Below are 21641 nucleotides of genomic sequence, written 5' to 3'. Positions count from 1 at the left end.
TTTTTTTTTTTTTTTTTAAATGTTTATTTATTTTTGAGAGAGAGAGAGAGAGAGCACTAGGGGGGGAGGAGCAGAGACAGGGAGGCACAGAATCCGAAGCAGGCTCCAGGCTCTGAGCTGTCAGCACAGAGCCTGACATGGGGCTCGAACTCACGAACTTTGAGATCATGAACTGAGCCAAAGTAGGACACTCAACCAATTCAGCCACCAGGCACCCCGTCCCAGGTTTCTAATTAACATTCTAGTCCCTTGGGGGCCACGGGTCAAGCCCGGGGCCAAAGAAAAGGAGGCCTTGGTGCTGCTGCCTTGCTTTGTGGTCATAAACAAACCTCTCGATTTCTGAGTCTCGGCCACCCTGCCTGCCTGTCAAATGAGACGATGGAAGAGAATGCCCTTTGGGACACATCCAAAGCAGTTACAATCAGGCTGCATGATTAGTGTCATTATCATTATCATGACTATTATGAGTGTCCACCCAGAGTAATAGGCAGGCAGCTGTGTCCTGACTGCTCAGGAACCGCTTAGGGCAGCCTGAAAGCCAGGCTGTGACCTGGACCCAAAGTTCCAAAGAGGAGACAGGGACAGGGCCCGGACCGTCCCCGCCACTGCCCTGGAGCCCCAGGATGGACAGGAGCCGCCTGAGGTTGGGAAACAGGCCACCGCGGCCCAGGAGGCGTGGGCTCTGATGTGCACGGCTCCGTGACCCACCTGGACCTGCCCTCCCCCATCCGGTCGGCCCATCAGCGTGTGTCAGAGCGTGAGTGTGCTGCCACGCCCCTGCTCTCCCGCAGACCCACTCTGAGCACTGGTACTCAGCACTGCTAGAGGTGCAGGCCAGGAGGGGGCGGGGCGGGGCGGGGAGGTTGCTGATTAGGCATCGGAACTCTGATTATACCCTGCTCATCACTGGACGCGACGTTTCCAGTGAGTGCAGAGAACCCACGTCTGTCGAAGCTTCATGCACAATGCGGAAGAAAAATAATTCGATTAGGGAAAGAGGACAAGAAAGACAAGGAGAAGGAGGGTGACCTGGTTTTGCAGCTGGCTCAGCGATGTAGAAGCAGATGGGTCTGGCCCGAGCAGGGGCGTTAGAAATACGCTGTGCGGGCCCAGGATGGAGGAGTCAGGTGAGGAGATGGAAATAAAGGAGTCTGAGGTCAGGAGCCGGCTGCATGTGACCAGTCACGGGAGGCTTCTCTTCAAGCAAGGCAGGGCAGGCAGGAGGCCTGGGAAGACTCACCAGGAGGAGGGGAGGAACCTGGGCAAGAGTCTAGAGAGTCAGGTCCTGCAAGGACTCCTGGTCTGAGGGAAGAGACACAGCCAGGCCCTCAGGGAGCCCCGGTCTGAGGGGGAGACACAGCCCTGCCCTCAGGGAGCCCAGTCTGAGGGGGGACACAGCCCTGCCCTCAGGGAGCCCCAGTCTGAGGGGAGACACAGCCCTGCCTCAGGGAGCCCAGTCTGAGGGGAGACACAGCCAGGCCCTCAGGGAGCCCCAGTCTGAGGGGAGACACAGCCCTGCCTCAGTGACCACAGTCTGCGTGGGGGGAGACACCCCCCTGCCCTCAGGGACCACAGTCTGCGTGGGGGGAGACATAGCCCTGCCCTCAGGGAGCCCAGTCTGAGGGGAGGCACAGCCCTGCCTCAGGGNCAGTCTGATGGGGAGACACAGCCCTGCCCTCAGGGAGCCCCAGTCTGATGGGGAGACACAGCCCTGCCCTCAGGGAGCCCCAGTCTGATGGGGAGACACAGCCCTGCCCTCAGGGAGCCCCAGTCTGATGGGGGAGACACAGCCCTGCCCTGAGGGAGCCCCAGTCTGATGGGGAGACACAGCCCTGCCCTCAGGGAGCCCTGGTCTGAATGGGGAGAAATAACCTCTACTTTCACGGAGCCTATAGTTAGAAGAACCAAAGTCACTGCCTTCCCCTAAGAGAAACCCAGGGCCTACATTACATACATGTTAACTGTTCCCCCGGGTCCATGTGTGACCATCTATGTGTCCAGAACTAAACAGAATGAGGGCTAAGGAGCGGATGGATTTTTCCTCAGCTCCACCGAGCTATGTAAATGAAAGGACAGGCCAAGAGTGGGGAGACTGAGGGCTGGCTGGGTCCATGGAGGAACAGGAGGATGGGGGGAGCGTGGTGTTGGCTGAGAACGCCAGGGATATAGGTAATAGCCGGGGAAGCTCAAGACCTGTCCCGGGGCAGGCGGCTTGGCCTGGCGGGGCTCTGTCCTGACTGCAGTCCCCCCTGAGGACACAGAAGGAGGCCTCCCAGGGGAAGCCCCGCCAGACTGAGAGCAGTTAAGAGGCCAGTGACTCAGCCTGGGTGGAGTCTCTGAGCCTGTGAACCTCACCTCACCCCTGGGCAAAGGGGGTAATCGCACAATTACTACTGTTGGTGTAGAGGCATCATTTATTGAATGCTTACCATGCGCCAGGCCCTGGTTCACGGCACTACATGTCCAAACTCAAACCTCACAACAACACTAGGAGGGAGGTATTATCGTGATTCCTAGTTCCCAGCTGAGGAATCTGAGGCACAGAGTTTAAAACTGGCCAAGATTGGGGTGCCTGGGTGGCTCAATTGATTAAGCATGCGACTTCAGCTCAGGTCACGATCTCACAGTTCGTGAGTTCGATCCCCCGCGTCGGGCTCTGTGCTGATAGAGAACCTGGAGGCTGCTTCAGATTCTGTGTCTCCCTCTCTCTTTGCCCATCCCCTGCGCTCGCTTACTCTCTCTCTCTCTCAAAAATAAACAGTGAAATAATTAAAAAAAAAAAAAACAGGCCAAGATTATGAAGTCCGTACATAGCAGAGCTGGAATTTGGACCCACGATGGTGGTTTTTCAATCTCTGTTTAATGGCTTCCAAGGTTTCAGAGCTCACTACCATAAAAGACTGCTATTGCTAGGGAACCTTCTAGCATAATCTGAAGCATGCAGCAGAGGCAGATCGCTCTAGATATACAAGGTCCATGAGGGTAGTAACCAGAACACTGAGAACAGTGTCTGGCACATAGTAGGTCTTTAGGAATATCTATGGAATGAATCCAGTAGATCATTCCCTGGGCACATACCTCCTCCCTCGTGGGCCTCAGAGCACAGCCACAGAAACCAGGCACATGTCACTACCAAATGTGGTTTGAAAGAGCCTCAAGAGTGGAAACTCCAACAAGGAAATCCCTGGCTCCCAAGGAGCAAGTGCCACAGGCACTGAGGGGGCTGTCAGCAGAGCTGAGAGCCTCTTCTTCCAGGAAGCATCCCTGACCACTCCAGCCCCCATTAGACTCCCACTGTCTTCACCTCTCCCCTGCTCCTGAGCCATACATGATGGGGTGGCTTCCTGTCCCCGGGGGTGGTCCGCCTCTCCATGTGACCACCAGCTCCACTCGGGGGCAGAGACCTGGGACCATGCTGCTGCCCAGCCCCCAAAGCCGTGGCCTAGAACTAGGAACAAGGGAGATTTCCTTAGTGTTAAAGATGGGTGGACATCAGAAGTTGTGGGGTGGAGGCCGGGGCACCCTACCCACCCCAACCCCTTTCACCTCCAGCTGCAAATATGAGACCCTAAGACCTCCAAAGACTGATGGGCGCCTGCAGGCCCATGGAGCCCCTTCCCCCGTGCTGGGTCATCTTCCCCGTGGCTCTAGTGCCACCCTGCTCAGGCTTGAGAACTATGAATGGAAGAAACCCCCAGGAACACCCCCCTCCCCCTCCCCCCTCCAAACATATACCCTCTCTATTGCATGTATTGGGTGCTAAAGGGGAGGGGTTGCCTCTTCCAATTCTTTTCTTAGCTATTCTGAGAAAGTGAAACTGGAGAAACTATTATTCAAGCCTGGCCATTCAATGCTCTGGGGAGGGGCAGGAGGTGACGGGCTACCATCTGGGGGGAGGGCAGGAAAAGGGGGTTGGTGCTGGCAGCCATGATGGTGGGAAGCCCCTGGGAACAGGCTCCCCTACTCCCAGGCTTCCTTCAGCATGGCTCCCAGCCACCCACACTGCCTTCTCTGGGACTCAGTCCAGAGAAGAGTGTCCCCACCCGGGCTCTGGATTCCCACATCCAGTGTGAATGGGGCCAGTTAAGTGGAGGGACTGCCTGGCTTAGGAGAAGAAGCCCTCGCACCCATAGCCTTCTTGTCTCCTTTCCTGGCACAATGGCTGCTATATTCTCTCACTGCCCGTGCCTCCCATCCTCACACCCCACTCCCTGTAAGCCAGTCCTCTCCTCACCCAATTAAGCTCTCGCCCCCCACCCCCAACCACACCTGTCTCAGACTCACAGGTCTCCTCTTGACAACCCTGCCCATACCGTGCCCCTCCCCCCGATTCTCTGATTCCCTGCTGTGCCAGGCTCAGGACTAAGCTACCAGGAGGGTGCGACATAAGTCATGCAAGCTTAGCTATTAGATCCTGTCTTTTCTTGTTTGGCATAAACTTTTGCATTGATTTCTTTTCTTTTTTAGAAATATTGCACTAAAAGGTCATTTATCTCAATTACCTGTAGCATCCCCTTAAATTCTGCATCCAAGACAGGCACCTCACCCCGCTCCTGCCCTGTGTACACTCCCTGCGGGTGGGAGTCCTCCCTCTCTATGGACGCGGGCAGCTGATAGGCACATCCTCGCTCCACCTCTACAGCCTCAAACTCCTGTAGGGTGAACCTCCCCTTTCTCCTCTACCCTGCCTGCCCTGGGCCGGATTTCAGGGGACAGGCTGATGAACAGCTGTTAGCCACAGATACCTCAAACCTTCCTAACCAGAGCACCGAGGCTGCCCTCTCTTTTCGGGGGTCACTGACCCCCATCCTGTCAACGCTGTCCCAGAGGTACCATTTTCCCAACTTTAATCATCTTGATGTTTCTTCCCTGACAGCCACTGACAGGGGTTCGCTGTGTGAGTCACTACTGTTTGGAGAACAGAGAAATAAATAAGGACGGAGAGTTCTGGGTAGTGGAGAAAACAGCCACCCTCTGCAGCCTTGGGAAGCTCCCAGTTTCAGTTAATGTATGTACTCAGTAAATACCCCTTGAGCACCCACTGCATGCCAGGTGTTGTTCTGGAAGCTGGGGAGACAGCGGTGAACAAAGCAGATGCCCTTGCCCTCAGGGTTCAGACAGGGAGGCTGAGCCCCATAGCACAGACCTCCTTTTCCCCCAGACCTCACCCCCTTTGTTAGCTCGGGATTCAGACCCGTGGTGCTGGGGAGCCCAGGATAATGGCCTAGTGTGTCTTTGTGTCTGGAGCAGAGAGTAAGTGGAGATCTAAACTTTGTGTCGGATAGAGAGGCTTTAGATGAGTGTGGGAAGCCGGGGTCTTAGTTTGAGTGTGGCCCCTGCCCTGTTCACTGTGTGTGCAGTGATTCCTGACTCAATTTCCCTGCTGTGACCAGGAGCGGATCATTCTCGCTCCTCCCCTCGCTTCTCCATCACCTGTCTGGGATGCTGGGAGATAACCAGGAAAGGACAGATGTGGGATGCTCCACATCTGGCAAGTCTCCCTCGATGCAAAAAGATCACTGGGGCCGAGGGCCAGGGTCACCTTCCTGGCACGGCCACAGACTGCGGAGTACAGCAGTTGGGAGAACAGATGCTGACTTTGACTTGGGTCTCAGTACCAGCTCTATCACCCCTGGCGGTGGGAGCTGAGTACTCTGTGCCTCAGTTGCCTTGTTGAGTGTGCAGGGGAAATGCCACCCCACACCTGACAATGTTACTATAAATAGAATGGTCAGAACAGCCCCAGGCACTTAATAAGTGGATGATTATGAGCCTGTTGGGTGACCCTGGGTGAGCCCATCCCTCCTCTAGGGATCCAGTATCCTGTATATAATGAACAGGTTGGACCTAGGTTCCTTTTCGGATCCCAAGCATTTATAAAGCTCTGGAGCCTCTTCTGTTTATGCTCCCAGCATCTGACCCTCAGGATCCACCTAATCACTCCCTGTCAGCACAGAGGCCTGGGGCATCTCGCTACCCCAGGTGGCTTGGCTTGAGAGGAGGAGACCACCGGAGAGGTTTGAGACCATGTGGTTTTCCTTGTGGATCTGCCATGATTGGCAGTGTGGGGAAAAGAGGATGTTGCCTCAAGGGGCTGCCGGCTGCCTCTGCTGTAGTATTATTGAGAGCAGAAGACATAATGGCATTTTCATTATGAAAAGGGAAATGCAGAGCCGTGGAGAAGGCTGTGCCTTCTGCAGAGCACTATGCTTCTTTCCCTCCTAGCTTGGAGGGCAGCTCACCCTGGTGATGGAGGGAGCATGCTCTACTGGGGACACATGTATACCACTCCCAGGGGTCTGCAGAGCCCAGGGAGGCAAACTTCTTGGTGATGGAACAGGGCATTGCAAATTAAAGTCCCCCCACAGCTCCCTCTTTGGGCCAAAAGGGGCCTGTCTGAGGTGGCAGGAGGCCACTGGGGTCAGGAGGGAATGAGCTTTCTCTGCAGGAAAGGAGCATGGGCCTGGAAACCTTGGGCCTATGCTGTGGGCTGGATGCCTACTCCCCACCCCCAAACCCCCTCCCCAGTTCTGCAGCAGCAAGACTGTGTGCACACCCAAGGCTGCCACAGACACAGGCTGGGCTCTAACTCTGCCACCAATGTCCCGCCTCGCTGGTCTAGCCATCAGATCCTGGCCCTCTTTTCTAGCCAGCCAGCAGCAGGCTCCAGGCTCCCTGCAGTGAGCACAGACCTCAGCCTGAATGCTCCTGAGTAATGCTGCTGCACAGACTGGCACCAAATATTCCCCCCACCCCCGCCACTTCTGCTGGGCGACACCTCCCTGAGCATCCACGTGGGTGTGTGGCACACCTGCCCATTCATTCATGTGCCTCCTGTTCCCCAAGAAAAGTTCTCTCTGTCAGGCTCTTTCCCCAGGGAGCTGGGCCCAGCAAAGTCTGTCCCCTGGGGGACAGCAGAGGATTCTTGTTCACCATATCCCCCAGGTCCACTGGGGTGTCAAGAAGTGATAGGGTATTCCGGGGACCCCAGATGGAATGTGGCAGGGGGTGCTGACGGGGGTGCTGACCATTTGGGGGAAACCCCGGGAGCCTCGTCTGCTCACCCAGAGGGTGAAGGTGGTGGAGAGAAGGCTCAGGGTGTGGGGCAGGGCCCAGGGAGACACAGAGCTTACTGGCGAGGTCCCAGACACGCCAACCACTGGTGCAGGTGACAGGTCTCAGCTGCCAGGCGCGGGGATGGGCTCCCTTGCAGAGGATGCTGGGAAAGATGGCTCAGCTGTAACATAGGGCTCAGCCAGGGCGGCTGCGAACAACCCGCTGTCCCCGTCCTGTGGCACCTGCCCCCTGAGCAACGCGCCCAACAGCTGGCTTCCAGCCCCCAGAGGTTCTTATTACATCACTCAAACACATGCACCCACCGGACACCGCAGCGGCATGCAGCGTCAGACAGGCCCCCAGAGACTCACCCCAGCCCGCACGTGGCACCCACAGAGGCGCACTTCCTACAGACACACAAACGTGCAGCTGAGAATGCCCAGCCCCCACACACCTACACACAAGGCGGTGCCACAGGCAGGCACACACCGCCACGCCCAGTATTCCGTCACACAGACCCGTACTTATGCGGACGTGAGTCCAGGCGCCGGTCGTTCAAACACAAGCATGCACCTGTGCACACACCCGCGCACATGCGCACACGTGCTCCGTTTCCAGGCAGGCTGCCACGCTGTCCTGATGCTGTGGCTTGCACACTCGTGTCCGTTCTGAGGGCCGGCACTCCGCAGGGAGCTTCCTGCGCCCCTGGTCGCCTTTCCAGGAGATGCAGGCTAGGAGTTTTCCAGTTAGGGAAATGCTGAGAGGCGTGGTGGCAGCAGGGGGTCATTAGGCACGGAGCCTAGACAGTGCTGGCTGGGAGGAGGAGAAGGGAGGGGAGGGCGAGGGGAGGGGGAGGAGGAGGGAAAGGACAGTAAGCTGTAAGCGAAGACTTGCAGATGGCCCTGTGACATCTGGAGAGCACTGATCCTGCCAGCCAGTGGCCCCAGGCAGCAATGGCTTCCTCACTCCCCTCCAGCAAGAGTGACTAGTCGCCAGGCCATGGCAGGTACCCTGCACCAAGCAGCCTCTGAGCCAGGCTGGGTGGACAGAAAATGCTAAAAAGACCTACTCGCCCTCATGCATCCAACTCTGACCACGCCTTGCCTCTTCCAACAGGTGAGGCTGGCCCTGATATCTCCCAACCTCTTAGCTCCACTCAGAATGTTCCTCAGAGCGCCAGGCTCCCTCAGCTGGTCTCTCTGCCTGGGGGTCGGGGGGAGAGTCCCCTAGGTCTCCGAGGATACAGCAAACACTGTACTCCCCAGAGCTGGCAGAGCCACATTTTCCCAGAGGGCATCTAATACCAAAGCACCCTCTCGATGAAGGTAAGTTGCAAAGCAAGTGAATTCTAGGGACCAAAGTACTAATTCCCAGTCCCCCATCCTGCCACCTACATGACCCATCTGCAAAATGGGCAGCAAACCATTTCCAAATAAATGCTTGGCTCTGATGACTTCTAGAACCCCTACCAGCTTTAAAAGCTGGCATATTCCAGATTAATTTTGTGGAGTGGATCTTCAGGACGTTATCAGGCACACTGAAAAGACCATACTTCTATTCCCCCTCCAATGCATGGATATCTCCCTGGCTTATTCAGTCCCTGCCCATCAGCAGAGTCCAGAGGGACTGCCATCCCTCTTGTTCTGTTTTCCCTGCTTACACCGATCCCATAAATCCTTTCTAGATGAAGCCTGGGGCACCTGCATATTATGCACACATCTATGTGTGTGTACCTCTCTCACTGCCGCCAGAAACAATTAGCTAGGGTTTTGGCACCTGAGTCATATTCTTGGCTCCCATTCAGCTTCTGGTCCATGCACATCCAGGTGTCTTGCACATCTGTATCCCCCCACCCCTATTTCTGACTACCCCCCACCATCCTAGCTCCGCTGTCCTCTTTGCCCCTCCCTCCAGTCACCTAGAGAAACAAGCTGTGGGAAAACAAGACTGTGATTTTTCATCGTGTTTATAAATCTCTTAAGCTCTGCACGGGGCTTTTTTTCAGCTTGCAGTCTGGCTGGAATGTTGCTGTTTTTGCAGAGAAAATCAAAGGAAAGGGATTATAATTATGGGTCAAGCCCTGAGCGGAAAGCAGCTGCATGCGTTGGGGGTTTCCCTTGCTTGGGTATCTTTTGTATCAGCAAAGAGCCAGGCATCCAAGAAGCGTGCTGTAAAGGGACTCGACCTGCGTGTTTTGCCTCTTCTGGTTCACTCCATCTTGTCCTCCTGAAATGCCAGGCTCCGCTGAATGTCTCCTGTCCTTATCTGCGGTGTGGCAAATGCCTGCAGCCAGGCTGTAAATGCTCAGCTCGTAAGCCACAGAGACATCTGGGCCCGGCATGCTCATCCTGCCCCAGTCACACCCTGGGGAAGTGTCCCGCTGGCCCCCAACAAGGAAAACCCCCATCCCCCACCATCCCCACCCTGAATTGCTGGGTCATCCACAGACTCTTACGTGAGAGTGAAACTAGCTGGTTCTTCCTAAGCCTGGAGGTGCCTATCCAAGCAGACAAGCTGGGAGAAAGAAGAAAGAGAGGGGAGGGGTGAGGGGAGGGGAGAGAAACTAGAACAAGTCCTTGGTCAGAGCTCAAACCCTCCTCCCCTGCAAACACTGTGACCTGGTTGACCCTTGGGAGTCTGTCTAGTGTCTCACGCGTCCTCACTAATGCCAGACCTCAAAGTCCCATCCCAGGCTGACTCGTTTAGACATGTTCTTATTCTATTATTTACCACAGAATCAACTTCAGGCTGAAATGAAAGCCCCAGACCTGTGGCTGAGCATTTCGGGGTGGCTTTGAATAAATAGCCACGCATAATCCTGTGTTTCCCCAGAGGGCCTCTCATTCTTGCTCCCAAAGTTCTGAGGGCCCAGATCTCTTCCTCCCAAACCCCGCATTCAGACCTCCGAGCGGAAGAGAGCTGTGAAGTCATCTGCGCCAGTGCCTTCCTGTGACAGCGGAGGAGGAAGAAAGCGGGTCCACGCTCACGCCTGCCCTCTGCCCTCCTCTTCCAAACAAGAACCTTCCAGCTTAAAGGGATGGCTCTCAGCTCCCCAGCTCCAGCAGAACCGGACAGAAGCTGCATTTTCACGGTGCGGAGAAAGTGGTGCTGGCCAGAGACAAGTCCCAGCTCCATGCTGGCTCCAAGCAAGTTACCTCCTCTCTTTGGACCCTGAACATGAGTCCTGATGAGAGGGGATAGACCAAATGGGTGACAGCGCCTTTGGATCTGGGAAGGGTGCAGATATGTTAACTGGACAAGAGCTGTCAAGAGGGGTGGGGGATGGTGGGGGACCGTGTTAGAAGCACGGGGCTCTGGATTCAAATCCTGATCTCCCCTTTACTACCGGGTGGTCCAGGGTACCGCCAGAGTTTCTGTACGGTGAGCCAGGGGTAAAGAAGAGCACCAACATCATGGCATAGTTGTAGGATCAAATGAACTATTTCATGCGAAGTGCTTAGCTCAGTGCCTAGCACATAGTAAGTGCTTAATAAATGGTATTACTACTTTTTTCTTTTTGGAAATTGACCAGATAGCAAGGAGTCTAGTCCTTTAATTCTGAGCAGGGGGGCCTTGGGGGGCACCACAAAGGTGGGGTCCTCTGGCAGGGCAGGGCACTGAGGGCTGTGGCCCCCACAAGACCGCTCACTCATATGTAATGCAGAGCCCAGCAGCCGCAGCCACACTGCACAACGTGTCCTGGGCAAATAAGGGGAGAGAACAGGCCACCTTCATTGAAAACAAACTGATTGAATGATTTGTATTCCCTCATCTTCCACTCCCACCCCTCCACCGGGGCAACCCTGAGGGCATGTGAAGTAGGTTACTGTCTGCAGTGGTGTGGGCTCAGAAGGGAAAGGAGAGAAAAAGAACTATAGTGGGGACCCCAGGAGGAGGGGGGTGATGGTGGAAGAGAGGAAGGGGGAAGAGAGAGAGGGTAAGGGGGAGAACAAGGTAGAACAGGAGAAAGGAAAAGGATGGACAGGGAGGAGCAGAGGGCAAGCAGGGAGGAAGTGAGGCCCAGGACCTGGTTTCTTGAGTTGAAATGCTAATTCTGGCACAGTCCGAAAGTTCTGCAAATATCCTTTGGCCTGCAAGTAAGAACTATTTTGCTTTATTTTCTTTTTTAAGTTGATTTATTTTGAGAGACAGAGCACAAGTGGGCAAGGGGCAGAGAGAGAGGAAGAGAATCCCAAGCGGGCTCCACGCTGTCTGCACAGAGCCCAACGCGGGGCTCAAACTCACAAACTTGAGCTGAAATCAAGAGTCAGACACCTAACCAACTGAGCCACTCAGGCGCCCTGAGGGCTATTTTAAATTAAAATGTAAGCCCCATGAGGGCAGGGGCTCTTTGTTACTTTTTTCCCCTATTTTTTAAAAAGTTTATTTATTGAGAGAGAGAGAGAGAGCAAGCAGACTCCGTACCATCAGTTTGAAGTGTGATGAGGGTCTCAAACTCACGGAATCGTGAAATCATGACCTGTACCAAAATCAAGTCGGACGCTTAACAGACTAAGCCACCCAAGCACCCCTTTTCTTTCAGCTTTGAATCTTCTGGACCTAGAATTGTGCCTGCCCAGGAGAGCGTTCAGTAACTACTTGTTGCATGCAAATATTACCATGCAGTCTTCTAGCAGGTGGTAGCCCAGCAGCTTCTGCATGTCCTTGCCTGAACTTGGGAGCCATGTGGGGAGGGTACTCCGGGTAATTTTAATGGCTGACGTGGAGGATCACAGCTTGGCTGTGGAAACAGGGTTGGGAGAGGGGAGGCAGAGAGATTGCAACCGAGCAGCCCACAGCCAGGAGGTGACAGGTGTCTGTACTGGCAGGCGGCACAAGAGGGCAGCACAGAGACAAGGCCTTGCCCACAGCAGCTCTGATGTGTGTACTTGGTCCTAAAGGTATGGTACGTTCCAGAGAGTTTGTGCGAAACCATGCACATGATAACTCATCCTTCCTGGGAAAGGTGGCAGAGCGATTAATCCCAGTGACCTGCTGATACTGACCCCAAGCCTCCCTGCAGCCTCTTACGCCCCCATACCCCTGACAGCCAAACTCACATCCATTAAAGACACAGGTGAGTAGCCAGCCCAAGTCCATAAACCGCTTCCTGGCCAACACTAGTGGGGAGTTTAGGGGAGACCCTGAAGACATGCCCTCATTGGCTTGGCCAATTCATGTGATACAGACCAGATGAAAAAGTGTCACTCACTAGCTTTGGAGTCCGGATCCAAACCCCAGCTGAAGTTATTGACTGTTTACTCTGTTCCAGGCACGGTTCTAAGCATTTTTGCATTTATGTTCACCACCCTATGTGGCAGGTACTACTGTTCTCCCATTTTTCACATGAGGAAACTGAGGCACAGAGAAGTGAAGCCACAGGCAGAGAGTCAAAAGTAAGGGGAAGCAGCAGGAGTTGAGCTCAAGCGGTCAGCCTACACATCCCTGACTCTCAACTTCACTTATTTATGTATCTTTTTAAAAAGTGATCTCTATGGGGCGCCTGGGTGGCTTAGTCGGTTAAGCGTCCGACTTTCCGACTTTCGCTTAGGTCATGATCTCGCGGTTTGTGGGTTCGAGCCCCGCGTCGGGCTCTGTGCTGACTGCCAGCTCGGAGCCTGGAGCCTGTTTCAGTCTGTGACTCCCTCTCTCTCTGACCCTCCCCTGCTCACGCTGTCTCTCTCTCCTAGAAATAAAAAAAAAAAAAAAAAAGTGATCTCTATGCCCAGCATGGGGCTCGAACTCACAACCCCGAGATCAAGAAATACAGGCTCTACTAACTGAGCCAGCCAGGTATTCCCCCTCTACATCACTCATTTAACCTCTCTGAGCCTGTTTCCCCATTTCTCATATGAGGCTCATAACAGTATCTTCTTCCTAGAGTTGCTGAAGATTTGAAATCACATATATAAGTACTTGGGAAAGTAGGTATTCACAGCAGCTACTATGTTTTACTGACATAAGAGTGTATTTCCAAAAAAAAAAAAAAGAGTGTATTTCCACTGTAAAAATGGCAAGAAAGCAAATCTTGATTAATGTCAGTGAGTGGCCCAAACCATAGTGACTCTCCTGATTCACAATACTTTCTCTATTATATTATTTAGCTGCTTATGCCTTAGCCACCTTTGTTTTCCCTCCAGATCCACCATCCAGCCTTGTCACCACCCAGGAGACTGATCCGTGTGTCCCGCACCAATGGCCACCATGCTGACTGTCTTCTGCTTTCCCTGTTGGCAGGTCAACAGGGAAGACCAGAAGGAGATGAGAGGGAGGAGGGAGAGTGGGTTCAGGCTCCTCATCACTAACCCCCTGCCACCTCCCCTCCCCCACACCTAACACACAGCTCCCTCCCTGTGAATCTGGCCGTGACCTTCAAGCAAAGATAACAGCTCCTGTTGGTCAGCTTTCCTGACACTGTCCACATGTCCTCTGGATTCAGGAACGGCCCCTTCCCTTCACCCTTTCAAGTTCACAGATGGCAATAGCCTCCCACTATTACTAGCCCCATGGCACTTTATCATCCCTGGTTTTTCTGTCACGTCCCCAGCTTTGCCAATGGTTCCTTTTCTATTAATTTTTAATTGTTTTAAATGTTTATTTACTTTTGAGAGCAAGTGAGTGGGGGAGGGGCAGAGAGAGGAGGACAGAAGATCCAAAGCGGGCTCTGCACTGATAGCAGCAAGCCTGATGTGGGGCTTGAACTCACCAACGGAGAGATCATGACCTGAGCCGAAGTTGGATGCCCAACCGACTGAGTCACCCATGTGCCCCAACAGTTCCTTTTTCAACAACCCACTCGAGTGTGCCTTCTGTTCCCTGAAGACGTCCTGACCAATATGCTGCTTCAATTAGATGGAACCAGAAAGCCTCATTCTCACTGACATCTGGAGGACTGTGGCCAAATGTCATTCTAATACTTACCAGTCATGTGACCTGGGTAATAACTTCAGTTTTCCCATCTACTTTTACATGGAAGTAGAAGGAGGGGTAAAAATAGTACTTACCTTATAGGTCATTTTGATCCAATGGACATAGTACAATTCTACAAATGGTAGCCATCAGCATTATTAGCATTATATTTATATCAGGAGCAGTATGGCTCTCTTCCCAAAAGCCTCTGATTTTGGCTTGGAGGAAGCTGTGTGGTTCTGGAAAGTTGATTCCACCCCTCTTGACCCCAACCTGCACCTTCCCAATGGATGCGTTTAATTCCCGAGACCCCAGTGATTGGTTACAAAATGAGCAGAAGACCCAAGCAGGTGTGTTCAGAGCACGACTCAGAACTTGTTCCAAGACTGTTGGAATGAATGTTTCTCCCTCCCTCTAGGTGGTCTGGTCCATGGCCATGCAGCCTGTACCTGCCACGGCTCTCTCACCACCATAAGGAATGCCAGCCTAAAGGCAAAGCTAACTCAAAGACAGTAGGGAAATGAGGCCATGCCTCCATGCCTGGAGTCCAGACCACTTCCTTGTCACTCAAGCCAATAATATTCATTTTTAGAAGTCAGAACAAATTAGGATTTTGTCTACTTGTAATCGATTGCATCCAATGGACTGAGACTTTGTACCTGAATGTTGAAATAACTGACCCTACAATGTCAGGCAGGGCATACACATGCAGTCAAAGAGACAGACTGGTGAACAATAAGGTGTCGCTATCCAGGGAGGGCCACGGCACACTGCGCCTCGCACAACCCCAGGGGCACCACTGACACTCACGGCCGTTACAGAATTGTGTCTTGACAAGTCAACTTTCTTTCTTTCTTTTTGTTAATGTTTATTTACTTCGAGAGACAGATAAAGCATGAGCGGGGGAGGGGCAGACAGAGAGAGAGACACAGAATCTGAAGCAGGCTCCAGGCTCTGAGCTGTCAGCACAGAGCCTGATGCGGGGCTTGAACCCACAAATTACAAGATCATGACCTAAGCCGAAGTCGGAAGCCTAACCGACTGAGCCACCCAGGTGCCCCTACAGGTCAACTTTCTAGCAAATGGCAGTCAAGTGACTTGAGAAGGGGGAGACTCTTCCTAAGCGGCACAATGCCAATTGCATGGGCGTAGGTGACACTGGATGCGACAAGGGTATGGTTTAACCTGTCCCTCATCTTGGATTGCAGACCCTGTGACTGATCTGGCCAAGGCAGGGAAGACAGACTTGGGATGTTGGACTCCACGGACTGCTTCTGTGCCTTTGATAAAATGCAAGGTCCTACAATACAAAGACAGCCTTTGGTTCCTGGTGGCCCACTGAGAACAGAGGGGGTAAAATATATGTGACTTTGCCTAGAGAAGCTACCACCTTTTTGGTTTGTAATCCAAATTTCTTGAGATGACAGTAGTCTGGAGTCTGCCAGGCGGTACAGTGATATTGTAGGGAGCGAGCAAAGGTAAGTGATAGGGAAGCCTAAGACTGGCATCAGGAGGAAGTCTGAATCCCCTGACCACACACAAATAAACTCCCTTCCAGGCACGGGGACAATCCTTTTTGTTATGAGGCTGCAGCTGAAGTGTAGCCAGGGAGCCTGGATGGCTCAGTCATTAACGCGACTGACTTCGTTTGGCTCAGGTCATGATCTCACGGTTTCGTGGGTTTGAGCCCTGCTTTAGGCTCTGTGCTGACAGCTCGGAGCTTGGAGCCTGTTTTGGATTCTGTGTCTCCCTCTCTCTCTGCCCTCCCCCACTGGTGCTTTCTCTCTCTCTCTCTCTCTCTCTCAAAAATAAATGAACATTAACAAATGCTTAAAAAAAAAGGCAGATGGGAGGCTCCTCCCCAAACAGAGGAGGAGGTCCCTGGGAGGCACAGCCTGGAGGCAAAAGCTGTGACTCTAAGGGCCAGGGAATGAGCAGAGCAAAGAGGTTACTAAGGAGACAATTCTCAAACTAAAGACTGACTCAGCAAGATCTCTTGGCTGCTGTTATTGGCACATGGTATTGACTGGGAAGTAAATAGACTGGAAATCTAAGGTCTTCAGAGAGAGTTACATTGTCAAGTCTGGGCAGTAATGGCCCTTGATTGCTCAAACCTTGAGGCAATGCCCAAATTCCCAGCCTCATCTGACAGGAGGCCCCTGCTAAAGCAGTCCAGAAGAGAGGGGCTCGTCAGTGCCCACCTCGCAGGGGTCCAGTGAGTAAAGCGGAAAGGGAAGCCTCCCACCCCAGCCTGGCTAACCGAGGAAGACATACACTGCCCCAGGTACACGCTCTAGACCACAGACCAGTGACCACAATGTGGCCTTCTGATTTTACTCTTTTTCCAAATTGGGGTGTGTATGTTTTCGTTTTGGGACATATTTATTATTTTTTTTTAATTTTTGCAATTCTCATATTCTGTCTCCACTGGCGCCAATTAGGTGTGTTGAGGCGTAGGTAGCTTGTCATTTAACGAATCGGAGCCTGAAACATCAGGAGTTTCCTCTGGAGAGGATGAAGCAGCCCTGGGAGAAGCTGGATTGGGGGGTTGTAAGCTGCAGCAGGGTGGAGCCTCCTGCTACGATGCGTCACTCTGTGTGTGAACTGAGCACGCTGGGTGTACTGCTCTTGTACGGAATACAAGAGCAGATGCTGAGGACGGAGAGGTAGACTGTGGTGGACATTAGCAATGCCTCCCAGGGTCCATGATAAAAGCCCCCAGTTTCTATGCAGGACTTCCCGTGGGGCTTGGGAAGCTGATTCAAACTCCTACTCCAGGGTGGAGGCTGTGTGTGTGACGCCAGGCAAGTTAGTGATGGTTCAGGACCCAAGTCCCAGTGACTTGTTCTCAAGGAGCCATGATCCAAGTGAAACCATTAAAAGTGACTCCAGGGGGACAAAACAGTCAGGAAGAGGTCACTGCAGAGGCCAACTGCGTGCCACGCACTGTTCTAGGCAACTGTGGACACTGTGATGAACAACAGAGACATGGTCCTTGCCCTCCAAAACCCCACATACTTCCAGAAAGCACAGTATGCAGATGTGAGGCCGGGAAGGAAGTCAGCGGCAGAGGGCAAGGCCCAGCACACCAAGAACACAGGACTCCAAGAGCCAATGGAAACCGGAGCCTGAGGCCTGTTCAAGGCACTCCTGAAGTCCACCTTACTGCCCGACTTTCCAAACACATGAACCCACACGCGTCCTCTATTGTTTTACCTAGTTTGAATGGCGTTTTCCGTTATTTGCGTTTAAAAGATATGCTGTGCGCGAATCTCTTGAACTTAATCCACTTCTTTGGATCCCATCATAGCACCTAACCCACTGGCAGGAGCACAGACCGTGATTGGTAATATGCGTTGAATGAGTGAACAAATGGAGACCACCAGGAAGCATGTGAGCAGACGTCTATGCTGCGGGCGGATTCCAGACCAGAGCTGGAGAGGCTGCGATACTAAGACTGCGCATGAGCCGTGAGGCTAGCAATGTAGGGTGACAGGAGAATTAGCAGAGCATTCTCAATAAGAACAGTAGAATGTTTTATAAAAGCAGTTTCTCCCATCAGCTCTGACAGGCAACTGTGACGGAATCAATTAAGAAAAGATCAGAGGTGGAAGGAGGAGGATTCTAGTTCGAGTCCCAGCCCCTCATTTGACTGATGGGGAAACTGAAACCAAAAGACAAGGCTTCCAGTTCCATCCAGATGGGCTGCACACACATGCTGTTCCCATGCGGTTCCCGCATCAAGTGGGGGGGGGGGCAGGGGGCAGATGTCTGTTCCATCCTTGAGCACAACGCTTCCTAGAGTGTGATCTCTAACTTGCAGCTCGGCATCACCTGGGCGCCCATGAGACATGCAAATTCTCTGGGCGCCTGGGTGGCTTGGTTAAGCATCAGACTCTCTGCTTAGGCTGAGGTCATGATCTCTCGAGGTTTTGTGAGTTTGAGCCCCTGAGGTGAGCTGGGGATTCTCTGGCTTCCTCTCTCTCTCCTCCCCTTCCCTCGCTCTTGCTGTCTGTCTTTCTTAGAAAAAATGCAAATTCTCTTGGCCTCACTCCAGACTTCCTGAATCAGAAACTGAAGTGGGCCCAGTGATCCCCGTTTTACTTACAGAGAAGCACCCCTCTAGAATGGTGGAGAAGCACCCTTCTAGAATGGTGGTATGCAAGTTCCCTGGGGCCCTTATTAAGCTGCCGGTTCAAATTTCACAGGTCTGGGGTAGGGCCCAAGAATCTTCATTTTGAACTAGCTCCCAGCTGATGCCAATGTTGCTGGCCATGGCCATGGCTGTGCTCTGTAGATTGTAACATTGTCATGCATCAGTTCCCCCTCACGACAGGAAACTGGCGCCTCCTCAAGGTGGCTGAGCGACACAATCTCGTGAGAATTAAAAAAGTAAAATCCCAGAGACATAGCACACCATGAAAAAGAAGAGAGATTTATAGCTAAATTGTTAGATAATTCAGAAATAAAACCTAGGTCGCTAAACTCTCAAACCTTACTTTTCTTTCTCCCTTAAAAAAAAACAAACCACATTTCACTATAAAAGTAATATCGTTAAAAGATTTGTAGAAAAGGAAAGAAAGAAAAACACTCAGACTCCAATCACTCTGGCTCAGCAACTATTCTTTCGTTATATTTGCATAATCCTCCCAATTTTGGCCCGTAAGTATCCTTAAAACAAATAACTGAAAGCGGGTCCTATCATGTACTAGGGGGTTTTCTTGACTAGACCAATTCTGTAGGGGAGTGCTCCAATACTAGAGCCATTTATCTTAATCAGTAAAAACCCACACTCAATCACTTCATTAACACACTCAGCCAGTCGACAGTTAGCTGGAGTTACACCATCTTGAATTTGCACTGATACTGTCCCCGTTCTCAGAGCAGGTGTGTGCCCTCGGCAACCATGCACTTCCGGTCTCATTCACTCTCCTCTGCCTCTTCAGGAGAGGAGAGCCATTATCTCACCACCACCCCCCCGCCCCATTTCTAGTTCCTAATTCACACACATCCCTAGGGGAAAAAGGCCCGTCTCTGCCACCTGACTCTCTAAAGAGACGCAGCTAAGGGGCACCTGGGTGGCTCAGTCCATTAAGTGTCCAATTTTGGCTCAGGTCATGATCTCATGGTTCGTGAGTTCGAGCCCTGCGTCGGGCTCTATGCTGAGCACTCAGAGCCTGAAGCCTATTACAAATTCTGTGTCTCCTTCTTTCTTTGTCCCTCCCTTGCTCATGCTCTGTCTTTCTCTCTGTCTCTGTCTCTCAAAAATAGGTACACATAAAAATTAAAAAAAAAAAAGAGATGCATCTAAGCATCAACCAATGTAGATCGCATAACAAAGCAATTATGAGTTCAACACAACTTACTGTGTTTTATTTTTATAATCTGCAAAAACTACAGAGGAGAGAAACCCCAATATATGACTACGTCAGTGAGGGGCTTCAAGCAGCTGTGCAAAAGGAGTCACATCAAAGGGAAGCCTGGGGGCACCTGGGTGGCTCGGTTAAGTGTCAGACTTCAGCTAAGGTTATGATCCCACCATCTGTGAGTTCTAGCCCTGCATAGGGTTCTGTGCTGACAGCTCAGAGCCTGGAGCCTGCTTCGGATTCTTTGTCTCCCTTTCTCTCTGCCCCTCCCCCACTCGTGCTGTCTCTCTCCTTCTTTCTCAAAAATAAATAAACATTTTAAAATTTAAAAACAAATTTTTTTTTAATTTTTTTAATGTTTTTTATTTTATTTCTAGGAGAGAGAGAGAGACAGCATGAGCAGGGGAGGGTCAGAGAGAGAGCGAGTCACAGACTGAAACAGGCTCCAGGCTCTGAGCTGGCAGTCAGCACCAGACGCGGGGCTCGAACCCACGAACCGCGAGATCATGACCTAAGCGAAAGTCGGACGCTTAACCGACTAAGCCACCCAGGCGCCCCCCCCCAAAAAATTTTTTTAAACAGGGAAGCCTGATCTGTTCCAAGTCAGGGAGGCATCACACACAGAGAGATCATCCAGGAGAGCAGAGGAAATGCAAACAGTTAAGTGGTTAAGTTCGGGACCCGGGGGACAGACACGCTATCCCTAACCAGAGAGTACTTTCCCATCGGTGTGCTGGACGGGAAGCCCGCGAGAGCACAGAGCCCAGCACCCAGGAAATGCTCACAAAATGGAACAGGCGAGCGGATAACTGAGTGGCCAGGAGAGAACCGAAGTTCTCCATGACCCACCCCGCAAGCAATCGGGCGATAAAGAGGAGCTGCTTACGCGCCTGTGCGCTCTGCACGTGGCCTCAGGTGGGAAGTCGTGTTACGTGAACCACGCGACAGGAAACCCACGCTGCTGCCTTGCGTCAGGTGGGGGTGGGCAGCAGCAGGCTAGGATCCGGGCTGTGCTGCTCACCCACTCTGAGGTCATCTCGGCAGATCACACTCGGGGCCACAGCTGTCCCCCTGCCCCGGATACCGTTGCTCAGAGACCCAGAGAGACCTTTGTCTCTCCATTCCCACCCCCTGGGAATCGGGGCATTCTTACTGGGCACAGCCTCTGCTCCTTTGCCCTGCTCCACTCCTAAGAGGACTGTGGGATATGCAAAAGCAAAAGGGACTTTGTCAAAGTACAGGATGCCCAGAGGTCTGCCTAGGAGGATGTCAGTGGACCCAGGATACCGTGTATGAGGTCACCTGAGTTCTGGAGGCCTCTGTCCAATGGACTAACCTCACACCCTCCTGAGAGTCTTCTCTCCTGGGGCCTTCCAGAGTGCTGTGTTGCCTACTTTGATTTCACCCAGAGATAAGCTAAAATTCAAGGCACAGAGGGGGAGGAGTACAGATGACGGATGGATGGGTTAGATGGGTGGGTGGGCAGATGAATGGGTCAGGGGAGGGTGCGGATGGATAGAGACATACATAAATGGGTGGGTAGACAGACACAATGATAGGAGGCAGCTGGGACAGACAAACTGACAGGAAGCAGAAAGGTCCCCCCAAAATAGGTAGTTATTTTTACTCTGTTCTTTGCCTGTTTCTCAAGAGCAGACATTAATTCAGGGCAAAGTGGACCCAACAATCGCTCAACTCTCCAGACCACTGCTTTGTAATTTAGTGGTCAGCTCCTAATCTCAGCTTAATAGCACCACTAGCTATTTAAGCTAAAACGAGACCCTCTTTTGCAGATGGGTAAACTGAGGCCCAAGGAGGTAACATAAGAGGGCCCAAAGACTCACACTCTGTTTGACTTTTTTTATACTTTTGTTTATTAATCCCTCTCTGTCTCTTGTCTCCTTCCCTTCACCCCTCTCCTTCTCTCTGAAAAATTCCTCTTGTCCTGACTTTCACCTACATATCTTTCAACTCCCTTTTATCTCAGCCCCAGCCCATTTCTTGGTTAAAAGTCACCCCCCAGTAAGTCAACCTACGAGCACAGTGGTTTCCACAGCAAAAGCAGGAGGTGAGGCTGACGTTCTCTTTCTGACAAAGCCACTTTCAATAATGTATAATTAATTATAACGTATAAAAGAGGTCTTTTCCTTGCCTGCTGGTGGAAAGTTCTTCCTGACATCTAACATAACTCCATCCTTCCTTACAGCTGATTAAATAATTTCCCCCATTCTCTTTTCCCTGGGAACATAAGGCATTGTTTTTGCCAACTTCAGAAAGGCCAGTACAGTCAAACGCACTCTGCAGGGTTGC

The sequence above is a fragment of the Crocuta crocuta genome, unplaced genomic scaffold (genome assembly GCF_008692635.1).
Source record: "Crocuta crocuta isolate KB4526 unplaced genomic scaffold, BGI_CrCroc_1.0 scaffold44, whole genome shotgun sequence".
Lineage (NCBI taxonomy): Eukaryota > Metazoa > Chordata > Mammalia > Carnivora > Hyaenidae > Crocuta > Crocuta crocuta.
The sequence above is the reverse complement of the archived record's forward strand: the minus strand, read 5'-3'. Positions refer to the sequence as shown.